The sequence below is a fragment of the Nothobranchius furzeri genome, chromosome 4 (assembly GCF_043380555.1).
Source record: "Nothobranchius furzeri strain GRZ-AD chromosome 4, NfurGRZ-RIMD1, whole genome shotgun sequence".
Taxonomy (NCBI): Eukaryota; Metazoa; Chordata; class Actinopteri; order Cyprinodontiformes; family Nothobranchiidae; genus Nothobranchius; species Nothobranchius furzeri.
In genome coordinates, this window is record NC_091744.1 from 57,010,008 (window position 1) to 57,030,407 (window position 20,400).

General features: G+C 44.7%; 13 non-coding genes across 13 annotated transcripts; all 13 read left to right on the plus strand.

Annotated features, from left to right (window-relative positions):
• Nucleotides 1-712: 712 nt before the first annotated feature.
• Nucleotides 713-794, plus strand: trnal-aag (transfer RNA leucine (anticodon AAG)). The gene has a single exon. It is a non-coding gene; the product is annotated as a tRNA-Leu (tRNA).
• Nucleotides 795-2,130: 1,336 nt separating this feature from the next.
• Nucleotides 2,131-2,212, plus strand: trnal-aag (transfer RNA leucine (anticodon AAG)). Its single transcript has one exon. It is a non-coding gene; the product is annotated as a tRNA-Leu (tRNA).
• A 232-nt stretch (nucleotides 2,213-2,444) lies between these two features.
• On the plus strand, nucleotides 2,445-2,516 carry trnai-uau (transfer RNA isoleucine (anticodon UAU)). Its single transcript has one exon. It is a non-coding gene; the product is annotated as a tRNA-Ile (tRNA).
• A 1,025-nt stretch (nucleotides 2,517-3,541) lies between these two features.
• Nucleotides 3,542-3,629, plus strand: trnal-aag (transfer RNA leucine (anticodon AAG)). Its single transcript has one exon. It is a non-coding gene; the product is annotated as a tRNA-Leu (tRNA).
• A 226-nt stretch (nucleotides 3,630-3,855) lies between these two features.
• trnai-uau (transfer RNA isoleucine (anticodon UAU)) lies at nucleotides 3,856-3,927 on the plus strand. Its single transcript has one exon. It is a non-coding gene; the product is annotated as a tRNA-Ile (tRNA).
• A 1,034-nt stretch (nucleotides 3,928-4,961) lies between these two features.
• trnal-aag (transfer RNA leucine (anticodon AAG)) lies at nucleotides 4,962-5,043 on the plus strand. The gene has a single exon. It is a non-coding gene; the product is annotated as a tRNA-Leu (tRNA).
• A 1,329-nt stretch (nucleotides 5,044-6,372) lies between these two features.
• trnal-aag (transfer RNA leucine (anticodon AAG)) lies at nucleotides 6,373-6,454 on the plus strand. The gene has a single exon. It is a non-coding gene; the product is annotated as a tRNA-Leu (tRNA).
• Nucleotides 6,455-7,782: 1,328 nt separating this feature from the next.
• trnal-aag (transfer RNA leucine (anticodon AAG)) lies at nucleotides 7,783-7,864 on the plus strand. Its single transcript has one exon. It is a non-coding gene; the product is annotated as a tRNA-Leu (tRNA).
• A 1,327-nt stretch (nucleotides 7,865-9,191) lies between these two features.
• trnal-aag (transfer RNA leucine (anticodon AAG)) lies at nucleotides 9,192-9,273 on the plus strand. The gene has a single exon. It is a non-coding gene; the product is annotated as a tRNA-Leu (tRNA).
• A 1,326-nt stretch (nucleotides 9,274-10,599) lies between these two features.
• trnal-aag (transfer RNA leucine (anticodon AAG)) lies at nucleotides 10,600-10,687 on the plus strand. Its single transcript has one exon. It is a non-coding gene; the product is annotated as a tRNA-Leu (tRNA).
• A 4,132-nt stretch (nucleotides 10,688-14,819) lies between these two features.
• On the plus strand, nucleotides 14,820-14,901 carry trnal-aag (transfer RNA leucine (anticodon AAG)). Its single transcript has one exon. It is a non-coding gene; the product is annotated as a tRNA-Leu (tRNA).
• A 2,743-nt stretch (nucleotides 14,902-17,644) lies between these two features.
• Nucleotides 17,645-17,732, plus strand: trnal-aag (transfer RNA leucine (anticodon AAG)). Its single transcript has one exon. It is a non-coding gene; the product is annotated as a tRNA-Leu (tRNA).
• A 1,317-nt stretch (nucleotides 17,733-19,049) lies between these two features.
• On the plus strand, nucleotides 19,050-19,131 carry trnal-aag (transfer RNA leucine (anticodon AAG)). Its single transcript has one exon. It is a non-coding gene; the product is annotated as a tRNA-Leu (tRNA).
• The last annotated feature ends 1,269 nt before the right edge of the window (nucleotides 19,132-20,400 follow it).

Genomic DNA, 20,400 nt, shown 5'->3' on the forward strand with positions numbered 1-20,400 from the left:
CTGGTGAGGTCGAGTTCCGGACAGGGAGGAGGAGGAGGGGCCCGGGGGACACTGTGCACACCTAAGATAGCTTGCTCCTGTAGCATGCGGCGAACCATGGCAGCTCGCCTCCTATGGTACCGTCTAGACGCGCGACGGAGCACTTCACACCGCTTCCGTGATTCCTTTAACCATTGAGCTTCATCACCCAGGTCTCTCATGAGTCTATGTTTGCACAGACTTATGCTTAACATAAGTTCGATCAGTGAGAAGAATTCTATCTCTTCGTCTGCCATGTTTGACTGAATGGCTTTGTTTGGGTAAAATGACGCATGTACACCCGCCACACAATGTTTACGCAATATCTGAATACAGCCCCCCCCCCCCCCAAACATCTCGAACCTTTCCCTGCTGTGAGAAGGCAGCCGAAAAGACAATTTCCAGTACAAAAGTGGTGTGTCTGAAAACACAGTTCTGGTTAAAAACCGGACTGAATTGTCCACACATATTCCAGAATGGCAATCTGAAAAGGGTTTATGTGAGTCAAGATGCATTACCATTAAATCTCACTACAATTACCTGACTTGATGTTTGCAGAGTATTTATCAATTTAAATGACATGTTAACACGTGACAAGTATTTCTGTGGTACAGCTAACTTGTTATTGGAGGCAAAATGTCCACCCACCTTCAGAGGTCAGTTAATGACAAAGGCATTCAAGGGTTTTCTTTGTGGTAGAGTGGCCGAGTGGTCTAAGGCGCTGGATTAAGGTTCCAGTCTCTAAGGAGGCGTGGGTTCAAATCCCACCTCTGCCATAAACACAACTATGGAAGCATAGATTTAAGTGCACGTGGTACAGTCAATCGATTGAAACACACAGCAATTTGTTCTTCAGTGCTTCGATGAGTGTGGCTTTATTCTTGAGATGTTGCATTCTATTTCAACTTTTGGAGACACTTCAACTGTAGTCAACCTTTAAACCTTCTGTCAGTACTGGCACATTTTTAAAGGTTGCAGATAGGACCATTTGAGAAAGGAGAATTGCCAAGCAGAGTGGCGCAGCGGAAGCGTGCTGGGCCCATAACCCAGAGGTCGATGGATCGAAACCATCCTCTGCTAACAAACCAAAGGACTTCTAGAGCAATTCCAGTTCTTTAATGAATCTCCTTAAATTTTAATGCAACCCAAACTGCAGAATCCTGCCTCAGATAAAAACACAATTGCAACTGGACCAGTTTAAAAAAGATGCTAACAATCTTAGAGAAACTAAAGCCCCCTTCAGACAGGCTTTGAAAAACGTAAATTTTCAGGACTCTATCTGAAAGACCTTTGTGTCTGAATACAAACATCCGATAATGTTTTCCGTAACTAAACCGGACAACGCCCCTAGTAACAGGTCTGGACTGGTCACGAACAAGGTGGCTGCTTCAGACTGGTGAGGTCGAGTTCCGGACAGGGAGGAGGAGGAGGGGACCGGGGGACACTGTGCACACCTAAGATAGCTTGCTCCTGTAGCATGCGGCGAACCATGGCAGCTCGCCTCCTATGGTACCGTCTAGACGCGCGACGGAGCACTTCACACCGCTTCCGTGATTCCTTTAACCATTGAGCTTCATCACCCAGGTCTCTCATGAGTCTATGTTTGCACAGACTTATGCTTAACATAAGTCCGATCAGTGAGAAGAATTCTATCTCTTCGTCTGCCATGTTTGACTGAATGGCTTTGTTTGGGTAAAATGACGCATGTACACCCGCCACACAATGTTTACGCAATATCTGAATACAGCCCCCCCCCCCCCCCCCCCTCAAACATCTCGAACCTTTCCCTGCTGTGTGAAGGCAGCCGAAAGGACAATTTCCAGTACAAAAGTGGTGTGTCTGAAAACACAGTTCTGGTTAAAAACCGGACTGACTTGTCCACACATATTCCAGAATGGCAATCTGAAAAGGGTTTATGTGAGTCAAGATGCATTACCATTAAATCTCACTACAATTACCTGACTTGATGTTTGCAGAGTATTTATCAATTTAAATGACATGTTAACACGTGACAAGTATTTCTGTGGTACAGCTAACTTGTTATTGGAGGCAAAATGTCCACCCACCTTCAGAGGTCAGTTAATGACAAAGGCATTCAAGGGTTTTCTTTTTGGTAGAGTGGCCGAGTGGTCTAAGGCGCTGGATTAAGGTTCCAGTCTCTAAGGAGGCGTGGGTTCAAATCCCACCTCTGCCATAAACACTACTATGGAAGCATAGATTTCAGTGCATGTGGTACAGTCAATCAATTGAAACACACAGCAATATGTTCAGCAGTGCTTCGATGAGTACGCCTTTATTCTTGAGATGTGGCATTCTATTTCAACTTTTGGAGACGCTTCAACTGTAGTCAACCTTTAAACCTTCCGTCAGTACTGGCACATTTTTAAAGGTTGCAGATAGGACCATTTGAGAAAGGAGAATTGCCAAGCAGAGTGGCGCAGCGGAAGCGTGCTGGGCCTATAACCCAGAGGTCGATGGATCGAAACCATCCTCTGCTAACAAACCAATGGACTTCTGGAGCAATTCCAGTTCTTTAATGAATCTCCTTAAAATTTAATGCAACCCAAACTGCAGAATCCTGCCTCAGATAAAAACACAATTGCAACTGGACCAGTTTAAAAAAGAAGCTAACGATCTTGGAGAAACTAAAGACCCCTTCAGACAGGCTTTGAAAAACGTAAATTTTCAGGACTCTATCTGTAAGACCTTTGTGTCTGAATACAAACATCCGATAATGTTTTCCGTAATTAAACCGGACAACCCCCCTAGTAACAGGTCTGGACTGGTCACGAACAAGGTGGCTGCTTCAGACTGGTGAGGTCGAGTTCCGGACAGGGAGGAGGAGGAGGGGACCGGGGGACACTGTGCACACCTAAGATAGCTTGCTCCTGTAGCATGCGGGGAACCATGGCAGCTCGCCTCCTATGGTACCGTCTAGACGCGCGACGGAGCACTTCACACCGCTTCCGTGATTCCTTTAACCATTGAGCTTCATCACCCAGGTCTCTCATGAGTCTATGTTTGCACAGACTTATGCTTAACATAAGTTCGATCAGTGAGAAGAATTCTATCTCTTCGTCTGCCATGGTTGACTGAATGGCTTTGTTTGGGTAAAATGACGCATGTACACCCGCCACACAATGTTTACGCAATATCTAAATACAGCCCCCCCCCCCCCCAAACATCTCGAACCTTTCCCTGCTGTGTGAAGGCAGCCGAAAGGACAATTTCCAGTACAAAAGTGGTGTGTCTGAAAACACAGTTCTGGTTAAAAACTGGACTGAATTGTCCACACATATTCCAGAATGCCAATCTGAAAAGGGTTTATGTGAGTCAAGATGCATTACCATTAAATCTCACTACAATTACCTGACTTGATGTTTGCAGAGTATTTATCAATTTAAATGACATGTTAACACGTGACAAGTATTTCTGTGGTACAGCTAACTTGTTATTGGAGGCAAAATGTCCACCCACCTTCAGAGGTCAGTTAATGACAAAGGCATTCAAGGGTTTTCTTTGTGTTAGAGTGGCCGAGTGGTCTAAGGCGCTGGATTAAGGTTCCAGTCTTTAAGGAGGCGTGGGTTCAAATCCCACCTCTGCCATAAACACTACTATGGAAGCATAGATTTCAGTGCATGTGGTACAGTCAATCAATTGAAACACACAGCAATATGTTCAGCAGTGCTTCGATGAGTACGCCTTTATTCTTGAGATGTGGCATTCTATTTCAACTTTTGGAGACGCTTCAACTGTAGTCAACCTTTAAACCTTCCGTCAGTACTGGCACATTTTTAAAGGTTGCAGATAGGACCATTTGAGAAAGGAGAATTGCCAAGCAGAGTGGCGCAGCGGAAGCGTGCTGGGCCTATAACCCAGAGGTCGATGGATCGAAACCATCCTCTGCTAACAAACCAAAGGACTTCTGGAGCAATTCCAGTTCTTTAATGAATCTCCTTAAAATTTAATGCAACCCAAACTGCAGAATCCTGCCTCAGATAAAAACACAATTGCAACTGGACCAGTTTAAAAAAGAAGCTAACGATCTTAGAGAAACTAAAGCCCCCTTCAGACAGGCTTTGAAAAACGTAAATTTTCAGGACTCTATCTGAAAGACCTTTGTGTCTGAATACAAACATCCAATAATGTTTTCCGTAATTAAACCGGACAACGCCCCTAGTAACAGGTCTGGACTGGTCACGAGCAAGGTGGCTGCTTCAGACTGGTGAGGTCGAGTTCCGGACAGGGAGGAGGAGGAGGGGCCCGGGGGACACTGTGCACACCTAAGATAGCTTGCTCCTGTAGCATGCGGCGAACCATGGCAGCTCGCCTCCTATGGTACCGTCTAGACGCGCGACGGAGCACTTCACACCGCTTCCGTGATTCCTTTAACCATTGAGCTTCATCACCCAGGTCTCTCATGAGTCTATGTTTGCACAGACTTATGCTTAACATAAGTTCGATCAGTGAGAAGAATTCTATCTCTTCGTCTGCCATGTTTGACTGAATGGCTTTGTTTGGGTAAAATGACGCATGTACACCCGCCACACAATGTTTACGCAATATCTGAATACAGCCCCCCCCCCCCCCCCCCCCCTCAAACATCTCGAACCTTTTCCTGCTGTGAGAAGGCAGCCGAAAAGACAATTTCCAGTACAAAAGTGGTGTGTCTGAAAACACAGTTCTGGTTAAAAACCGGACTGAATTGTCCACACATATTCCAGAATGCCAATCTGAAAAGGGTTTATGTGAGTCAAGATGCATTACCATTAAATCTCACTACAATTACCTGACTTGATGTTTGCAGAGTATTTATCAATTTAAATGACATGTTAACACGTGACAAGTATTTCTGTGGTACAGCTAACTTGTTATTGGAGGCAAAATGTCCACCCACCTTCAGAGGTCAGTTAATGACAAAGGCATTCAAGGTTTTTCTTTGTGGTAGAGTGGCCGAGTGGTCTAAGGCGCTGGATTAAGGTTCCAGTCTCTAAGGAGGCGTGGGTTCAAATCCCACCTCTGCCATAAGCGCAACTATGGAAGCATAGATTTAAGTGCACGTGGTACAGTCAATCTATTGAAACACACAGCAATATGTTCAGCAGTGCTTCGATGAGTGCGGCTTTATTCTTGAGATGTTGCATTCTATTTCAACTTTTGGAGACGCTTCAACTGTAGTCAACCTTTAAACCTTCTGTCAGTACTGGCACATTTTTAAAGGTTGCAGATAGGACCATTTGAGAAAGGAGAATTGCCAAGCAGAGTCGCGCAGCGGAAGCGTGCTGGGCCTATAACCCAGAGGTCGATGGATCGAAACCATCCTCTGCTAACAAACCAAAGGACTTCTGGAGCAATTCCAGTTCTTTAATGAATCTCCTTAAAATTTAATGCAACCCAAACTGCAGAATCCTGCCTCAGATAAAAACACAATTGCAACTGGACCAGTTTAAAAAAGAAGCTAACGATCTTAGAGAAACTAAAGCCCCCTTCAGACAGGCTTTGAAAAACGTAAATTTTCAGGACTCTATCTGAAAGACCTTTGTGTCTGAATACAAACATCCGATAATGTTTTCCGTAATTAAACCGGACAACGCCCCTAGTAACAGGTCTGGACTGGTCACGAACAAGGTGGCTGCTTCAGACTGGTGAGGTCGAGTTCCGGACAGGGAGGAGGAGGAGGGGACCGGGGGACACTGTGCACACCTAAGATAGCTTGCTCCTGTAGCATGCGGCGAACCATGGCAGCTCGCCTCCTATGGTACCGTCTAGACGCGCGACGGAGCACTTCACACCGCTTCCGTGATTCCTTTAACCATTGAGCTTCATCACCCAGGTCTCTCATGAGTCTATGTTTGCACAGACTTATGCTTAACATAAGTCCGATCAGTGAGAAGAATTCTATCTCTTCGTCTGCCATGTTTGACTGAATGGCTTTGTTTGGGTAAAATGACGCATGTACACCCGCCACACAATGTTTACGCAATATCTGAATACAGCCCCCCCCCCCCTCAAACATCTCGAACCTTTCCCTGCTGTGTGAAGGCAGCCGAAAGGACAATTTCCAGTACAAAAGTGGTGTGTCTGAAAACACAGTTCTGGTTAAAAACCGGACTGACTTGTCCACACATATTCCAGAATGGCAATCTGAAAAGGGTTTATGTGAGTCAAGATGCATTACCATTATATCTCACTACAATTACCTGACTTGATGTTTGCAGAGTATTTATCAATTTAAATGACATGTTAACACGTGACAAGTATTTCTGTGGTACAGCTAACTTGTTATTGGAGGCAAAATGTCCACCCACCTTCAGAGGTCAGTTAATGACAAAGGCATTCAAGGGTTTTCTTTTTGGTAGAGTGGCCGAGTGGTCTAAGGCGCTGGATTAAGGTTCCAGTCTCTAAGGAGGCGTGGGTTCAAATCCCACCTCTGCCATAAACACAACTATGGAAGCATTGTTTACAGTGCACGTGGTACAGTCAATCGATTGAAACACAAAGCAATATGTTCAGCAGTGCTTCGATGAGTGCGGCTTTATTCTTGAGATGTTGCATTCTATTTCAACTTTTGGAGACGCTTCAACTGTAGTCAACTTTAAACCTTCTGTTAGTACTGGCACATTTTTAAAGGTTGCAGATAGGACCATTTGAGAAAGGAGTATTGCCAAGCAGAGTGGCGCAGCGGAAGCGTGCTGGGCCCATAACCCAGAGGTCGATGGATCGAAACCATCCTCTGCTAACAAACCAAAGGACTTCTGGAGCAATTCCAGTTCTTTAATGAATCTCCTTAAAATTTAATGCAACCCAAACTGCAGAATCCTGCCTCAGATAAAAACACAATTGCAACTGGACCAGTTTAAAAAAGAAGCTAACGATCTTAGAGAAACTAAAGCCCCCTTCAGACAGGCTTTGAAAAACGTAAATTTTCAGGACTCTATCTGAAAGACCTTTGTGTCTGAATACAAACATCCGATAATGTTTTCCGTAATTAAACCGGACAACGCCCCTAGTAACAGGTCTGGACTGGTCACGAGCAAGGTGGCTGCTTCAGACTGGTGAGGTCGAGTTCCGGACAGGGAGGAGGAGGAGGGGCCCGGGGGACACTGTGCACACCTAAGATAGCTTGCTCCTGTAGCATGCGGCGAACCATGGCAGCTCGCCTCCTATGGTACCGTCTAGACGCGCGACGGAGCACTTCACACCGCTTCCGTGATTCCTTTAACCATTGAGCTTCATCACCCAGGTCTCTCATGAGTCTATGTTTGCACAGACTTATGCTTAACATAAGTTCGATCAGTGAGAAGAATTCTATCTCTTCGTCTGCCATGTTTGACTGAATGGCTTTGTTTGGGTAAAATGACGCATGTACACCCGCCACACAATGTTTACGCAATATCTGAATACAGCCCCCCCCCCCCTCAAACATCTCGAACCTTTCCCTGCTGTGAGAAGGCAGCCGAAAAGACAATTTCCAGTACAAAAGTGGTGTGTCTGAAAACACAGTTCTGGTTAAAAACCGGACTGAATTGTCCACACATATTCCAGAATGCCAATCTGAAAAGGGTTTATGTGAGTCAAGATGCATTACCATTAAATCTCACTACAATTACCTGACTTGATGTTTGCAGAGTATTTATCAATTTAAATGACATGTTAACACGTGACAAGTATTTCTGTGGTACAGCTAACTTGTTATTGGAGGCAAAATGTCCACCCACCTTCAGAGGTCAGTTAATGACAAAGGCATTCAAGGGTTTTCTTTGTGGTAGAGTGGCCGAGTGGTCTAAGGCGCTGGATTAAGGTTCCAGTCTCTAAGGAGGCGTGGGTTCAAATCCCACCTCTGCCATAAACACAATTATGGAAGCATAGATTTAAGGGCACGTGGTACAGTCAATCGATTGAAACACACAGCAATATGTTCAGCAGTGCTTCGATGAGTGCGGCTTTATTCTTGAGATGTTGCATTCTATTTCAACTTTTGGAGACGCTTCAACTGTAGTCAACCTTTAAACCTTCTGTCAGTACTGGCACATTTTTAAAGGTTGCAGATAGGACCATTTGAGAAAGGAGAATTGCCAAGCAGAGTGGCGCAGCGGAAGCATGCTGGGCCCATAACCCAGAGGTCGATGGATCGAAACCATCCTCTGCTAACAAACCAAAGGACTTCTAGAGCAATTCCAGTTCTTTAATGAATCTCCTTAAATTTTAATGCAACCCAAACTGCAGAAACCTGCCTCAGATAAAAACACAATTGCAACTGGACCAGTTTAAAAAAGAAGCTAACAATCTTAGAGAAACTAAAGCCCCCTTCAGACAGGCTTTGAAAAACGTAAATTTTCAGGACTCTATCTGAAAGACCTTTGTGTCTGAATACAAACATCCGATAATGTTTTCCGTAACTAAACCGGACAACGCCCCTAGTAACAGGTCTGGACTGGTCACGAACAAGGTGGCTGCTTCAGACTGGTGAGGTCGAGTTCCGGACAGGGAGGAGGAGGAGGGGACCGGGGGACACTGTGCACACCTAAGATAGCTTGCTCCTGTAGCATGCGGCGAACCATGGCAGCTCGCCTCCTATGGTACCGTCTAGACGCGCGACGGAGCACTTCACACCGCTTCCGTGATTCCTTTAACCATTGAGCTTCATCACCCAGGTCTCTCATGAGTCTATGTTTGCACAGACTTATGCTTAACATAAGTTCGATCAGTAAGAAAAATTCTATCTCTTCGTCTGCCATGTTTGACTGAATGGCTTTGTTTGGGTAAAATGACGCATGTACACCCGCCACACAATGTTTACGCAATATCTGAATACAGCCCCCCCCCCTCAAACATCTCGAACCTTTCCCTGCTGTGTGAAGGCAGCCGAAAGGACAATTTCCAGTACAAAAGTGGTGTGTCTGAAAACACAGTTCTGGTTAAAAACCGGACTGACTTGTCCACACATATTCCAGAATGGCAATCTGAAAAGGGTTTATGTGAGTCAAGATGCATTACCATTAAATCTCACTACAATTACCTGACTTGATGTTTGCAGAGTATTTATCAATTTAAATGACATGTTAACACGTGACAAGTATTTCTGTGGTACAGCTAACTTGTTATTGGAGGCAAAATGTCCACCCACCTTCAGAGGTCAGTTAATGACAAAGGCATTCAAGGGTTTTCTTTGTGGTAGAGTGGCCGAGTGGTCTAAGGCGCTGGATTAAGGTTCCAGTCTCTAAGGAGGCGTGGGTTCAAATCCCACCTCTGCCATAAACACAACTATGGAAGCATAGATTACAGTGCACGTGGTACAGTCAATCGATTGAAACACAAAGCAATACGTTCAGCAATGCTTCGATGAGTGCGGCTTTATTCTTGAGATGTTGCATTCTATTTCAACTTTTGGAGACGCTTCAACTGTAGTCAACTTTAAACCTTCTGTTAGTACTGGCACATTTTTAAAGGTTGCAGATAGGACCATTTGAGAAAGGAGTATTGCCAAGCAGAGTGGCGCAGCGGAAACGTGCTGGGCCCATAACCCAGAGGTCGATGGATCGAAACCATCCTCTGCTAACAAACCAAAGGACTTCTAGAGCAATTCTAGTTCTTTAATGAATCTCCTTAAAATTTAATGCAACCCAAACTGCAGAATCCTGCCTCAGATAAAAACACAATTGCAACTGGCCCAGTTTAAAAAAGAAGCTAACGATCTTAGAGAAACTAAAGACCCCTTCAGACAGGCTTTGAAAAACGTAAATTTTCAAGACTCTATCTGTAAGACCTTTGTGTCTGAATACAAACATCCGATAATGTTTTCCGTAATTAAACCGGACAACCCCCCTAGTAACAGGTCTGGACTGGTCACGAACAAGGTGGCTGCTTCAGACTGGTGAGGTCGAGTTCCGGACAGGGAGGAGGAGGAGGGGACCGGGGGACACTGTGCACACCTAAGATAGCTTGCTCCTGTAGCATGCGGGGAACCATGGCAGCTCGCCTCCTATGGTACCGTCTAGACGCGCGACGGAGCACTTCACACCGCTTCCGTGATTCCTTTAACCATTGAGCTTCATCATCCAGGTCTCTCATGAGTCTATGTTTGCGCAGACTTATGCTTAACATAAGTCCGATCAGTGAGAAGAATTCTATCTCTTCGTCTGCCATGTTTGACTGAATGGCTTTGTTTGGGTAAAATGACGCATGTACACCCGCCACACAATGTTTACGCAATATCTGAATACAGCCCCCCCCCCTCAAACATCTCGAACCTTTCCCTGCTGTGTGAAGGCAGCCGAAAGGACAATTTCCAGTACAAAAGTGGTGTGTCTGAAAACACAGTTCTGGTTAAAAACCGGACTGAATTGTCCACACATATTCCAGAATGCCAATCTGAAAAGGGTTTATGTGAGTCAAGATGCATTACCATTAAATCTCACTACAATTACATGACTTGATGTTTGCAGAGTATTTATCAATTTAAATGACATGTTAACACGTGACAAGTATTTCTGTGGTACAGCTAACTTGTTATTGGAGGCAAAATGTCCACCCACCTTCAGAGGTCAGTTAATGACAAAGGCATTCAAGGGTTTTCTTTGTGTTAGAGTGGCCGAGTGGTCTAAGGCGCTGGATTAAGGTTCCAGTCTCTAAGGAGGCGTGGGTTCAAATCCCACCTCTGCCATAAACACAACTATGGAAGCATAGATTTCAGTGCACGTGGTACAGTCAATTGATTGAAACACACAGCAATATGTTCAGCAGTGCTTTGATGAGTACAGCTTTATTCTTGAGATGTTGCATTCTATTTCAACTTTTGGAGACGCTTCAACTGTAGTCAACCTTTAAACCTTCCGTCAGTACTGGCACATTTTTAAAGGTTGCAGATAGGACCATTTGAGAAAGGAGAATTGCCAAGCAGAGTGGCGCAGCGGAAGCGTGCTGGGCCCATAACCCAGAGGTCGATGTATCAAAACCATCCTCTGCTAACAAACCAAAGGACTTCTAGAGCAATTCCAGTTCTTTAATGAATCTCCTTAAAATTTAATGCAACCCAAACTGCAGAATCCTGCCTCAGATAAAAACACAATTGCAACTGGACCAGTTTAAAAAAGAAGCTAACGATCTTAGAGAAACTAAAGACCCCTTCAGACAGGCTTTGAAAAACGAAAATTTTCAGGACTCTATCTGTAAGACCTTTGTGTCTGAATACAAACATCCGATAATGTTTTCCGTAATTAAACCGGACAACCCCCCTAGTAACAGGTCTGGACTGGTCACGAACAAGGTGGCTGCTTCAGACTGGTGAGGTCGAGTTCCGGACAGGGAGGAGGAGGAGGGGACCGGGGGACACTGTGCACACCTAAGATAGCTTGCTCCTGTAGCATGCGGGGAACCATGGCAGCTCGCCTCCTATGGTACCGTCTAGACGCGCGACGGAGCACTTCACACCGCTTCCGTGATTCCTTTAACCATTGAGCTTCATCACCCAGGTCTCTCATGAGTCTATGTTTGCACAGACTTATGCTTAACATAAGTTCGATCAGTGAGAAGAATTCTATCTCTTCGTCTGCCATGTTTGACTGAATGGCTTTGTTTGGGTAAAATGACGCATGTACACCCGCCACACAATGTTTACGCAATATCTGAATACAGCCCCCCCCCCTCAAACATCTCGAACCTTTCCCTGCTGTGTGAAGGCAGCCGAAAGGACAATTTCCAGTACAAAAGTGGTGTGTCTGAAAACACAGTTCTGGTTAAAAACTGGACTGAATTGTCCACACATATTCCAGAATGCCAATCTGAAAAGGGTTTATGTGAGTCAAGATGCATTACCATTAAATCTCACTACAATTACCTGACTTGATGTTTGCAGAGTATTTATCAATTTAAATGACATGTTAACACGTGACAAGTATTTCTGTGGTACAGCTAACTTGTTATTGGAGGCAAAATGTCCACCCACCTTCAGAGGTCAGTTAATGACAAAGGCATTCAAGGTTTTTCTTTGTGTTAGAGTGGCCGAGTGGTCTAAGGCGCTGGATTAAGGTTTCAGTCTTTAAGGAGGCGTGGGTTCAAATCCCACCTCTGCCATAAACTCAACTATGGAAGCATAGGTTTAAGTGCACGTGGTACAGTATCGATTGAAGCACACAGCAATATGTTCAGCAGTGCTTCCATGTGTGCGGCTTTATTCTTGAGATGTTGCATTCTATTTCAACTTTTGGAGACGCTTCAACTGTAGTCAACCTTTAAACCTTCTGTCAGTACTGGCACATTTTTAAAGGTTGCAGATAGGACCATTTGAGAAAGGAGAATTGCCAAGCAGAGTCGCGCAGCGGAAGCGTGCTGGGCCTATAACCCAGAGGTCGATGGATCGAAACCATCCTCTGCTAACAAACCAAAGGACTTCTGGAGCAATTCCAGTTCTTTAATGAATCTCCTTAAAATTTAATGCAACCCAAACTGCAGAATCCTGCCTCAGATAAAAACACAATTGCAACTGGACCAGTTTAAAAAAGAAGCTAACGATCTTAGAGAAACTAAAGCCCCCTTCAGACAGGCTTTGAAAAACGTAAATTTTCAGGACTCTATCTGAAAGACCTTTGTGTCTGAATACAAACATCCGATAATGTTTTCCGTAATTAAACCGGACAACGCCCCTAGTAACAGGTCTGGACTGGTCACGAGCAAGGTGGCTGCTTCAGACTGGTGAGGTCGAGTTCCGGACAGGGAGGAGGAGGAGGGGACCGGGGGACACTGTGCACACCTAAGATAGCTTGCTCCTGTAGCATGCGGCGAACCATGGCAGCTCGCCTCCTATGGTACCGTCTAGACGCGCGACGGAGCACTTCACACCGCTTCCGTGATTCCTTTAACCATTGAGCTTCATCACCCAGGTCTCTCATGAGTCTATGTTTGCACAGACTTATGCTTAACATAAGTTCGATCAGTGAGAAGAATTCTATCTCTTCGTCTGCCATGTTTGACTGAATGGCTTTGTTTGGGTAAAATGACGCATGTACACCCGCCACACAATGTTTACGCAATATCTGAATACAGCCCCCCCCCTCAAACATCTCGAACCTTTCCCTGCTGTGTGAAGGCAGCCGAAAGGACAATTTCCAGTACAAAAGTGGTGTGTCTGAAAACACAGTTCTGGTTAAAAACCGGACTGAATTGTCCACACATATTCCAGAATGCCAATCTGAAAAGGGTTTATGTGAGTCAAGATGCATTACCATTAAATCTCACTACAATTACATGACTTGATGTTTGCAGAGCATTTATCAATTTAAATGACATGTTAACACGTGACAAGTATTTCTGTGGTACAGCTAACTTGTTATTGGAGGCAAAATGTCCACCCACCTTCAGAGGTCAGTTAATGACAAAGGCTTTCAAGGGTTTTCTTTGTGTTAGAGTGGCCGAGTGGTCTAAGGCGCTGGATTAAGGTTCAAGTCTCTAAGGAGGCGTGGGTTCAAATCCCACCTCTGCCATAAACACAACTATGGAAGCATAGATTTCAGTGCATGTGGTACAGTCAATCGATTGAAACACACAGCAATATGTTCAGCAGTGCTTCGATGAGTACAGCTTTATTCTTGAGATGTTGCATTCTATTTCAACTTTTGGAGACGCTTCAACTGTAGTCAACCTTTAAACCTTCCGTCAGTACTGGCACATTTTTAAAGGTTGCAGATAGGACCATTTGAGAAAGGAGAATTGCCAAGCAGAGTGGCGCAGCGGAAGCGTGCTGGGCCCATAACCCAGAGGTCGATGTATCAAAACCATCCTCTGCTAACAAACCAAAGGACTTCTAGAGCAATTCCAGTTCTTTAATGAATCTCCTTAAAATTTAATGCAACCCAAACTGCAGAATCCTGCCTCAGATAAAAACACAATTGCAACTGGACCAGTTTAAAAAAGAAGCTAACGATCTTAGAGAAACTAAAGCCCCCTTCAGACAGGCTTTGAAAAACGTAAATTTTCAGGACTCTATCTGAAAGACCTTTGTGTCTGAATACAAACATCCGATAATGTTTTCCGTAATTAAACCGGACAACGCCCCTAGTAACAGGTCTGGACTGGTCCCGAACAAGGTGGCTGCTTCAGACTGGTGAGGTCGAGTTCCGGACAGGGAGGAGGAGGAGGGGACCGGGGGACACTGTGCACACCTAAGATAGCTTGCTCCTGTAGCATGCGGCGAACCATGGCAGCTCGCCTCCTATGGTACCGTCTAGACGCGCGACGGAGCACTTCACACCGCTTCCGTGATTCCTTTAACCATTGAGCTTCATCACCCAGGTCTCTCATGAGTCTATGTTTGCACAGACTTATGCTTAACATAAGTTCGATCAGTGAGAAGAATTCTATCTCTTCGTCTGCCATGTTTGACTGAATGGCTTTGTTTGGGTAAAATGACGCATGTACACCCGCCACACAATGTTTACGCAATATCTAAATACAGCCCCCCTCAAACATCTTGAACCTTTCCCTGCTGTGTGAAGGCAGCCGAAAGGACAATTTCCAGTACAAAAGTGGTGTGTCTGAAAACACAGTTCTGGTTAAAAACCGGACTGACTTGTCCACACATATTCCAGAATGGCAATCTGAAAAGGGTTTATGTGAGTCAAGATGCATTACCATTAAATCTCACTACAATTACCTGACTTGATGTTTGCAGAGTATTTATCAATTTAAATGACATGTTAACACGTGACAAGTATTTCTGTGGTACAGCTAACTTGTTATTGGAGGCAAAATGTCCACCCACCTTCAGAGGTCAGTTAATGACAAAGGCATTCAAGGGTTTTCTTTGTGGTAGAGTGGCCGAGTGGTCTAAGGCGCTGGATTAAGGTTCCAGTCTCTAAGGAGGCGTGGGTTCAAATCCCACCTCTGCCATAAACACAACTATGGAAGCATAGATTTCAGTGCACGTGATACAGTCAATCGATTGAAACACAAAGCAATATGTTCAGCAGTGCTTCGATGATTATGCCTTTATTCTTGAGATGTTGCATTCTATTTCAACTTTTGGAGACGCTTCAACTGTAGTCAACCTTTAAACCTTCCGTCAGTACTGGCACATTTTTAAAGGTTGCAGATAGGACCATTTGAGAAAGGAGAATTGCCAAGCAGAGTGGCGCAGCGGAAGCGTGCTGGGCCCATAACCCAGAGGTCGATGTATCAAAACCATCCTCTGCTAACAAACCAAAGGACTTCTAGAGCAATTCCAGTTCTTTAATGAATCTCCTTAAAATTTAATGCAACCCAAACTGCAGAATCCTGCCTCAGATAAAAACACAATTGCAACTGGACCAGTTTAAAAAAGAAGCTAACGATCTTAGAGAAACTAAAGACCCCTTCAGACAGGCTTTGAAAAACGAAAATTTTCAGGACTCTATCTGTAAGACCTTTGTGTCTGAATACAAACATCCGATAATGTTTTCCGTAATTAAACCGGACAACCCCCCTAGTAACAGGTCTGGACTGGTCACGAACAAGGTGGCTGCTTCAGACTGGTGAGGTCGAGTTCCGGACAGGGAGGAGGAGGAGGGGACCGGGGGACACTGTGCACACCTAAGATAGCTTGCTCCTGTAGCATGCGGGGAACCATGGCAGCTCACCTCCTATGGTACCGTCTAGACGCGCGACGGAGCACTTCACACCGCTTCCGTGATTCCTTTAACCATTGAGCTTCATCACCCAGGTCTCTCATGAGTCTATGTTTGCACAGACTTATGCTTAACATAAGTTCGATCAGTGAGAAGAATTCTATCTCTTCGTCTGCCATGTTTGACTGAATGGCTTTGTTTGGGTAAAATGACGCATGTACACCCGCCACACAATGTTTACGCAATATCTAAATACAGCCCCCCCCCCCCCCCCCCCCTCAAACATCTCGAACCTTTCCCTGCTGTGTGAAGGCAGCCGAAAGGACAATTTCCAGTACAAAAGTGGTGTGTCTGAAAACACAGTTCTGGTTAAAAACTGGACTGAATTGTCCACACATATTCCAGAATGCCAATCTGAAAAGGGTTTATGTGAGTCAAGATGCATTACCATTAAATCTCACTACAATTACCTGACTTGATGTTTGCAGAGTATTTATCAATTTAAATGACATGTTAACACGTGACAAGTATTTCTGTGGTACAGCTAACTTGTTATTGGAGGCAAAATGTCCACCCACCTTCAGAGGTCAGTTAATGACAAAGGCATTCAAGGTTTTTCTTTGTGTTAGAGTGGCCGAGTGGTCTAAGGCGCTGGATTAAGGTTTCAGTCTTTAAGGAGGCGTGGGTTCAAATCCCACCTCTGCCATAAACTCAACTATGGAAGCATAGGTTTAAGTGCACGTGGTACAGTATCGATTGAAGCACACAGCAATATGTTCAGCAGTGCTTCCATGTGTGCGGCTTTATTCTTGAGATGTTGCATTCTATTTCAACTTTTGGAGACGCTTCAACTGTAGTCAACCTTTAAACCTTCTGTCAGTACTGGCACATTTTTAAAGGTTGCAGATAGGACCATTTGAGAAGGGAGAATTGCCAAGCAGAGTCGCGCAGCGGAAGCATGCTGGGCCTATAACCCAGAGGTCGATGGATCGAAACCATCCTCTGCTAACAAACCAAAGGACTTCTGGAGCAATTCCAGTTCTTTAATGAATCTCCTTAAAATTTAATGCAACCCAAACTGCAGAATCCTGCCTCAGATAAAAACACAATTGCAACTGGACCAGTTTAAAAAAGAAGCTAACGATCTTAGAGAAACTAAAGCCCCCTTCAGACAGGCTTTGAAAAACGTAAATTTTCAGGACTCTATCTGAAAGACCTTTGTGTCTGAATACAAACATCCGATAATGTTTTCCGTAATTAAACCGGACAACGCCCCTAGTAACAGGTCTGGACTGGTCACGAGCAAGGTGGCTGCTTCAGACTGGTGAGGTCGAGTTCCGGACAGGGAGGAGGAGGAGGGGACCGGGGGACACTGTGCACACCTAAGATAGCTTGCTCCTGTAGCATGCGGCGAACCATGGCAGCTCGCCTCCTATGGTACCGTCTAGACGCGCGACGGAGCACTTCACACCGCTTCCGTGATTCCTTTAACCATTGAGCTTCATCACCCAGGTCTCTCATGAGTCTATGTTTGCACAGACTTATGCTTAACATAAGTTCGATCAGTGAGAAGAATTCTATCTCTTCGTCTGCCATGTTTGACTGAATGGCTTTGTTTGGGTAAAATGACGCATGTACACCCGCCACACAATGTTTACGCAATATCTGAATACAGCCCCCCCCCTCAAACATCTCGAACCTTTCCCTGCTGTGTGAAGGCAGCCGAAAGGACAATTTCCAGTACAAAAGTGGTGTGTCTGAAAACACAGTTCTGGTTAAAAACCGGACTGAATTGTCCACACATATTCCAGAATGCCAATCTGAAAAGGGTTTATGTGAGTCAAGATGCATTACCATTAAATCTCACTACAATTACATGACTTGATGTTTGCAGAGCATTTATCAATTTAAATGACATGTTAACACGTGACAAGTATTTCTGTGGTACAGCTAACTTGTTATTGGAGGCAAAATGTCCACCCACCTTCAGAGGTCAGTTAATGACAAAGGCTTTCAAGGGTTTTCTTTGTGTTAGAGTGGCCGAGTGGTCTAAGGCGCTGGATTAAGGTTCCAGTCTCTAAGGAGGCGTGGGTTCAAATCCCACCTCTGCCATAAACACAACTATGGAAGCATAGATTTCAGTGCATGTGGTACAGTCAATCGATTGAAACACACAGCAATATGTTCAGCAGTGCTTCGATGAGTACAGCTTTATTCTTGAGATGTTGCATTCTATTTCAACTTTTGGAGACGCTTCAACTGTAGTCAACCTTTAAACCTTCCGTCAGTACTGGCACATTTTTAAAGGTTGCAGATAGGACCATTTGAGAAAGGAGAATTGCCAAGCAGAGTGGCGCAGCGGAAGCGTGCTGGGCCCATAACCCAGAGGTCGATGGATCGAAACCATCCTCTGCTAACAAACCAAAGGACTTCTAGAGCAATTCCAGTTCTTTAATGAATCTCCTTAAAATTTAATGCAACCCAAACTGCAGAATCCTGCCTCAGATAAAAACACAATTGCAACTGGACCAGTTTAAAAAAGAAGCTAACGATCTTAGAGAAACTAAAGCCCCCTTCAGACAGGCTTTGAAAAACGTAAATTTTCAGGACTCTATCTGAAAGACCTTTGTGTCTGAATACAAACATCCGATAATGTTTTCCGTAATTAAACCGGACAACGCCCCTAGTAACAGGTCTGGACTGGTCCCGAACAAGGTGGCTGCTTCAGACTGGTGAGGTCGAGTTCCGGACAGGGAGGAGGAGGAGGGGACCGGGGGACACTGTGCACACCTAAGATAGCTTGCTCCTGTAGCATGCGGCGAACCATGGCAGCTCGCCTCCTATGGTACCGTCTAGACGCGCGACGGAGTACTTCACACCGCTTCCGTGATTCCTTTAACCATTGAGCTTCATCACCCAGGTCTCTCATGAGTCTATGTTTGCACAGACTTATGCTTAACATAAGTTCGATCAGTGAGAAGAATTCTATCTCTTCGTCTGCCATGTTTGACTGAATGGCTTTGTTTGGGTAAAATGACGCATGTACACCCGCCACACAATGTTTACGCAATATCTAAATACAGCCCCCCTCAAACATCTTGAACCTTTCCCTGCTGTGTGAAGGCAGCCGAAAGGACAATTTCCAGTACAAAAGTGGTGTGTCTGAAAACACAGTTCTGGTTAAAAACCGGACTGACTTGTCCACACATATTCCAGAATGGCAATCTGAAAAGGGTTTATGTGAGTCAAGATGCATTACCATTAAATCTCACTACAATTACCTGACTTGATGTTTGCAGAGTATTTATAAATTTAAATGACATGTTAACACGTGACAAGTATTTCTGTGGTACAGCTAACTTGTTATTGGAGGCAAAATGTCCACCCACCTTCAGAGGTCAGTTAATGACAAAGGCATTCAAGGGTTTTCTTTGTGGTAGAGTGGCCGAGTGGTCTAAGGCGCTGGATTAAGGTTCCAGTCTCTAAGGAGGCGTGGGTTCAAATCCCACCTCTGCCATAAACACAACTATGGAAGCATAGATTTCAGTGCACGTGGTACAGTCAATCGATTGAAACACAAAGCAATATGTTCAGCAGTGCTTCGATGATTACGCCTTTATTCTTGAGATGTTGCATTCTATTTCAACTTTTGGAGACGCTTCAACTGTAGTCAACCTTTAAACCTTCTGTTAGTACTGGCACATTTGTAAAAGTCCCAGATAGGACCATTTGAGAAAGGAGAATTGCCAAGCAGAGTGGCGCAGCGGAAGCGTGCTGGGCCCATAACCCAGAGGTCGATGGATCGAAACCATCCTCTGCTAACAAACCAAAGGACTTCTGGAGCAATTCCAGTTCTTTAATGAATCTCCTTAAAATTTAATGCAACCCAAACTGCAGAATCCTGCCTCAGATAAAAACACAATTGCAACTGGACCAGTTTAAAAAAGAAGCTAACGATCTTAGAGAAACTAAAGACCCCTTCAGACAGGCTTTGAAAAACGTAAATTTTCAGTACTCTATCTGTAAGACCTTTGTGTCTGAATACAAACATCCGATAATGTTTTCCGTAATTAAACCGGACAACCCCCCTAGTAACAGGTCTGGACTGGTCACGAACAAGGTGGCTGCTTCAGACTGGTGAGGTCGAGTTCCGGACAGGGAGGAGGAGGAGGGGACCGGGGGACACTGTGCACACCTAAGATAGCTTGCTCCTGTAGCATGCGGGGAACCATGGCAGCTCGCCTCCTATGGTACCGTCTAGACGCGCGACGGAGCACTTCACACCGCTTCCGTGATTCCTTTAACCATTGAGCTTCATCACCCAGGTCTCTCATGAGTCTATGTTTGCACAGACTTATGCTTAACATAAGTTCGATCAGTGAGAAGAATTCTATCTCTTCGTCTGCCATGTTTGACTGAATGGCTTTGTTTGGGTAAAATGACGCATGTACACCCGCCAAACAATGTTTACGCAATATCTGAATACAGACCCCCCCCCCCCCCCCCCCCCTCAAACATCTCGAACCTTTCCCTGCTGTGTGAAGGCAGCCGAAAGGACAATTTCCAGTACAAAAGTGGTGTGTCTGAAAACACAGTTCTGGTTAAAAACCGGACTGACTTGTCCACACATATTCCAGAATGGCAATCTGAAAAGGGTTTATGTGAGTCAAGATGCATTACCATTAAATCTCACTACAATTACCTGACTTGATGTTTGCAGAGTATTTATCAATTTAAATGACATGTTAACACGTGACAAGTATTTCTGTGGTACAGCTAACTTGTT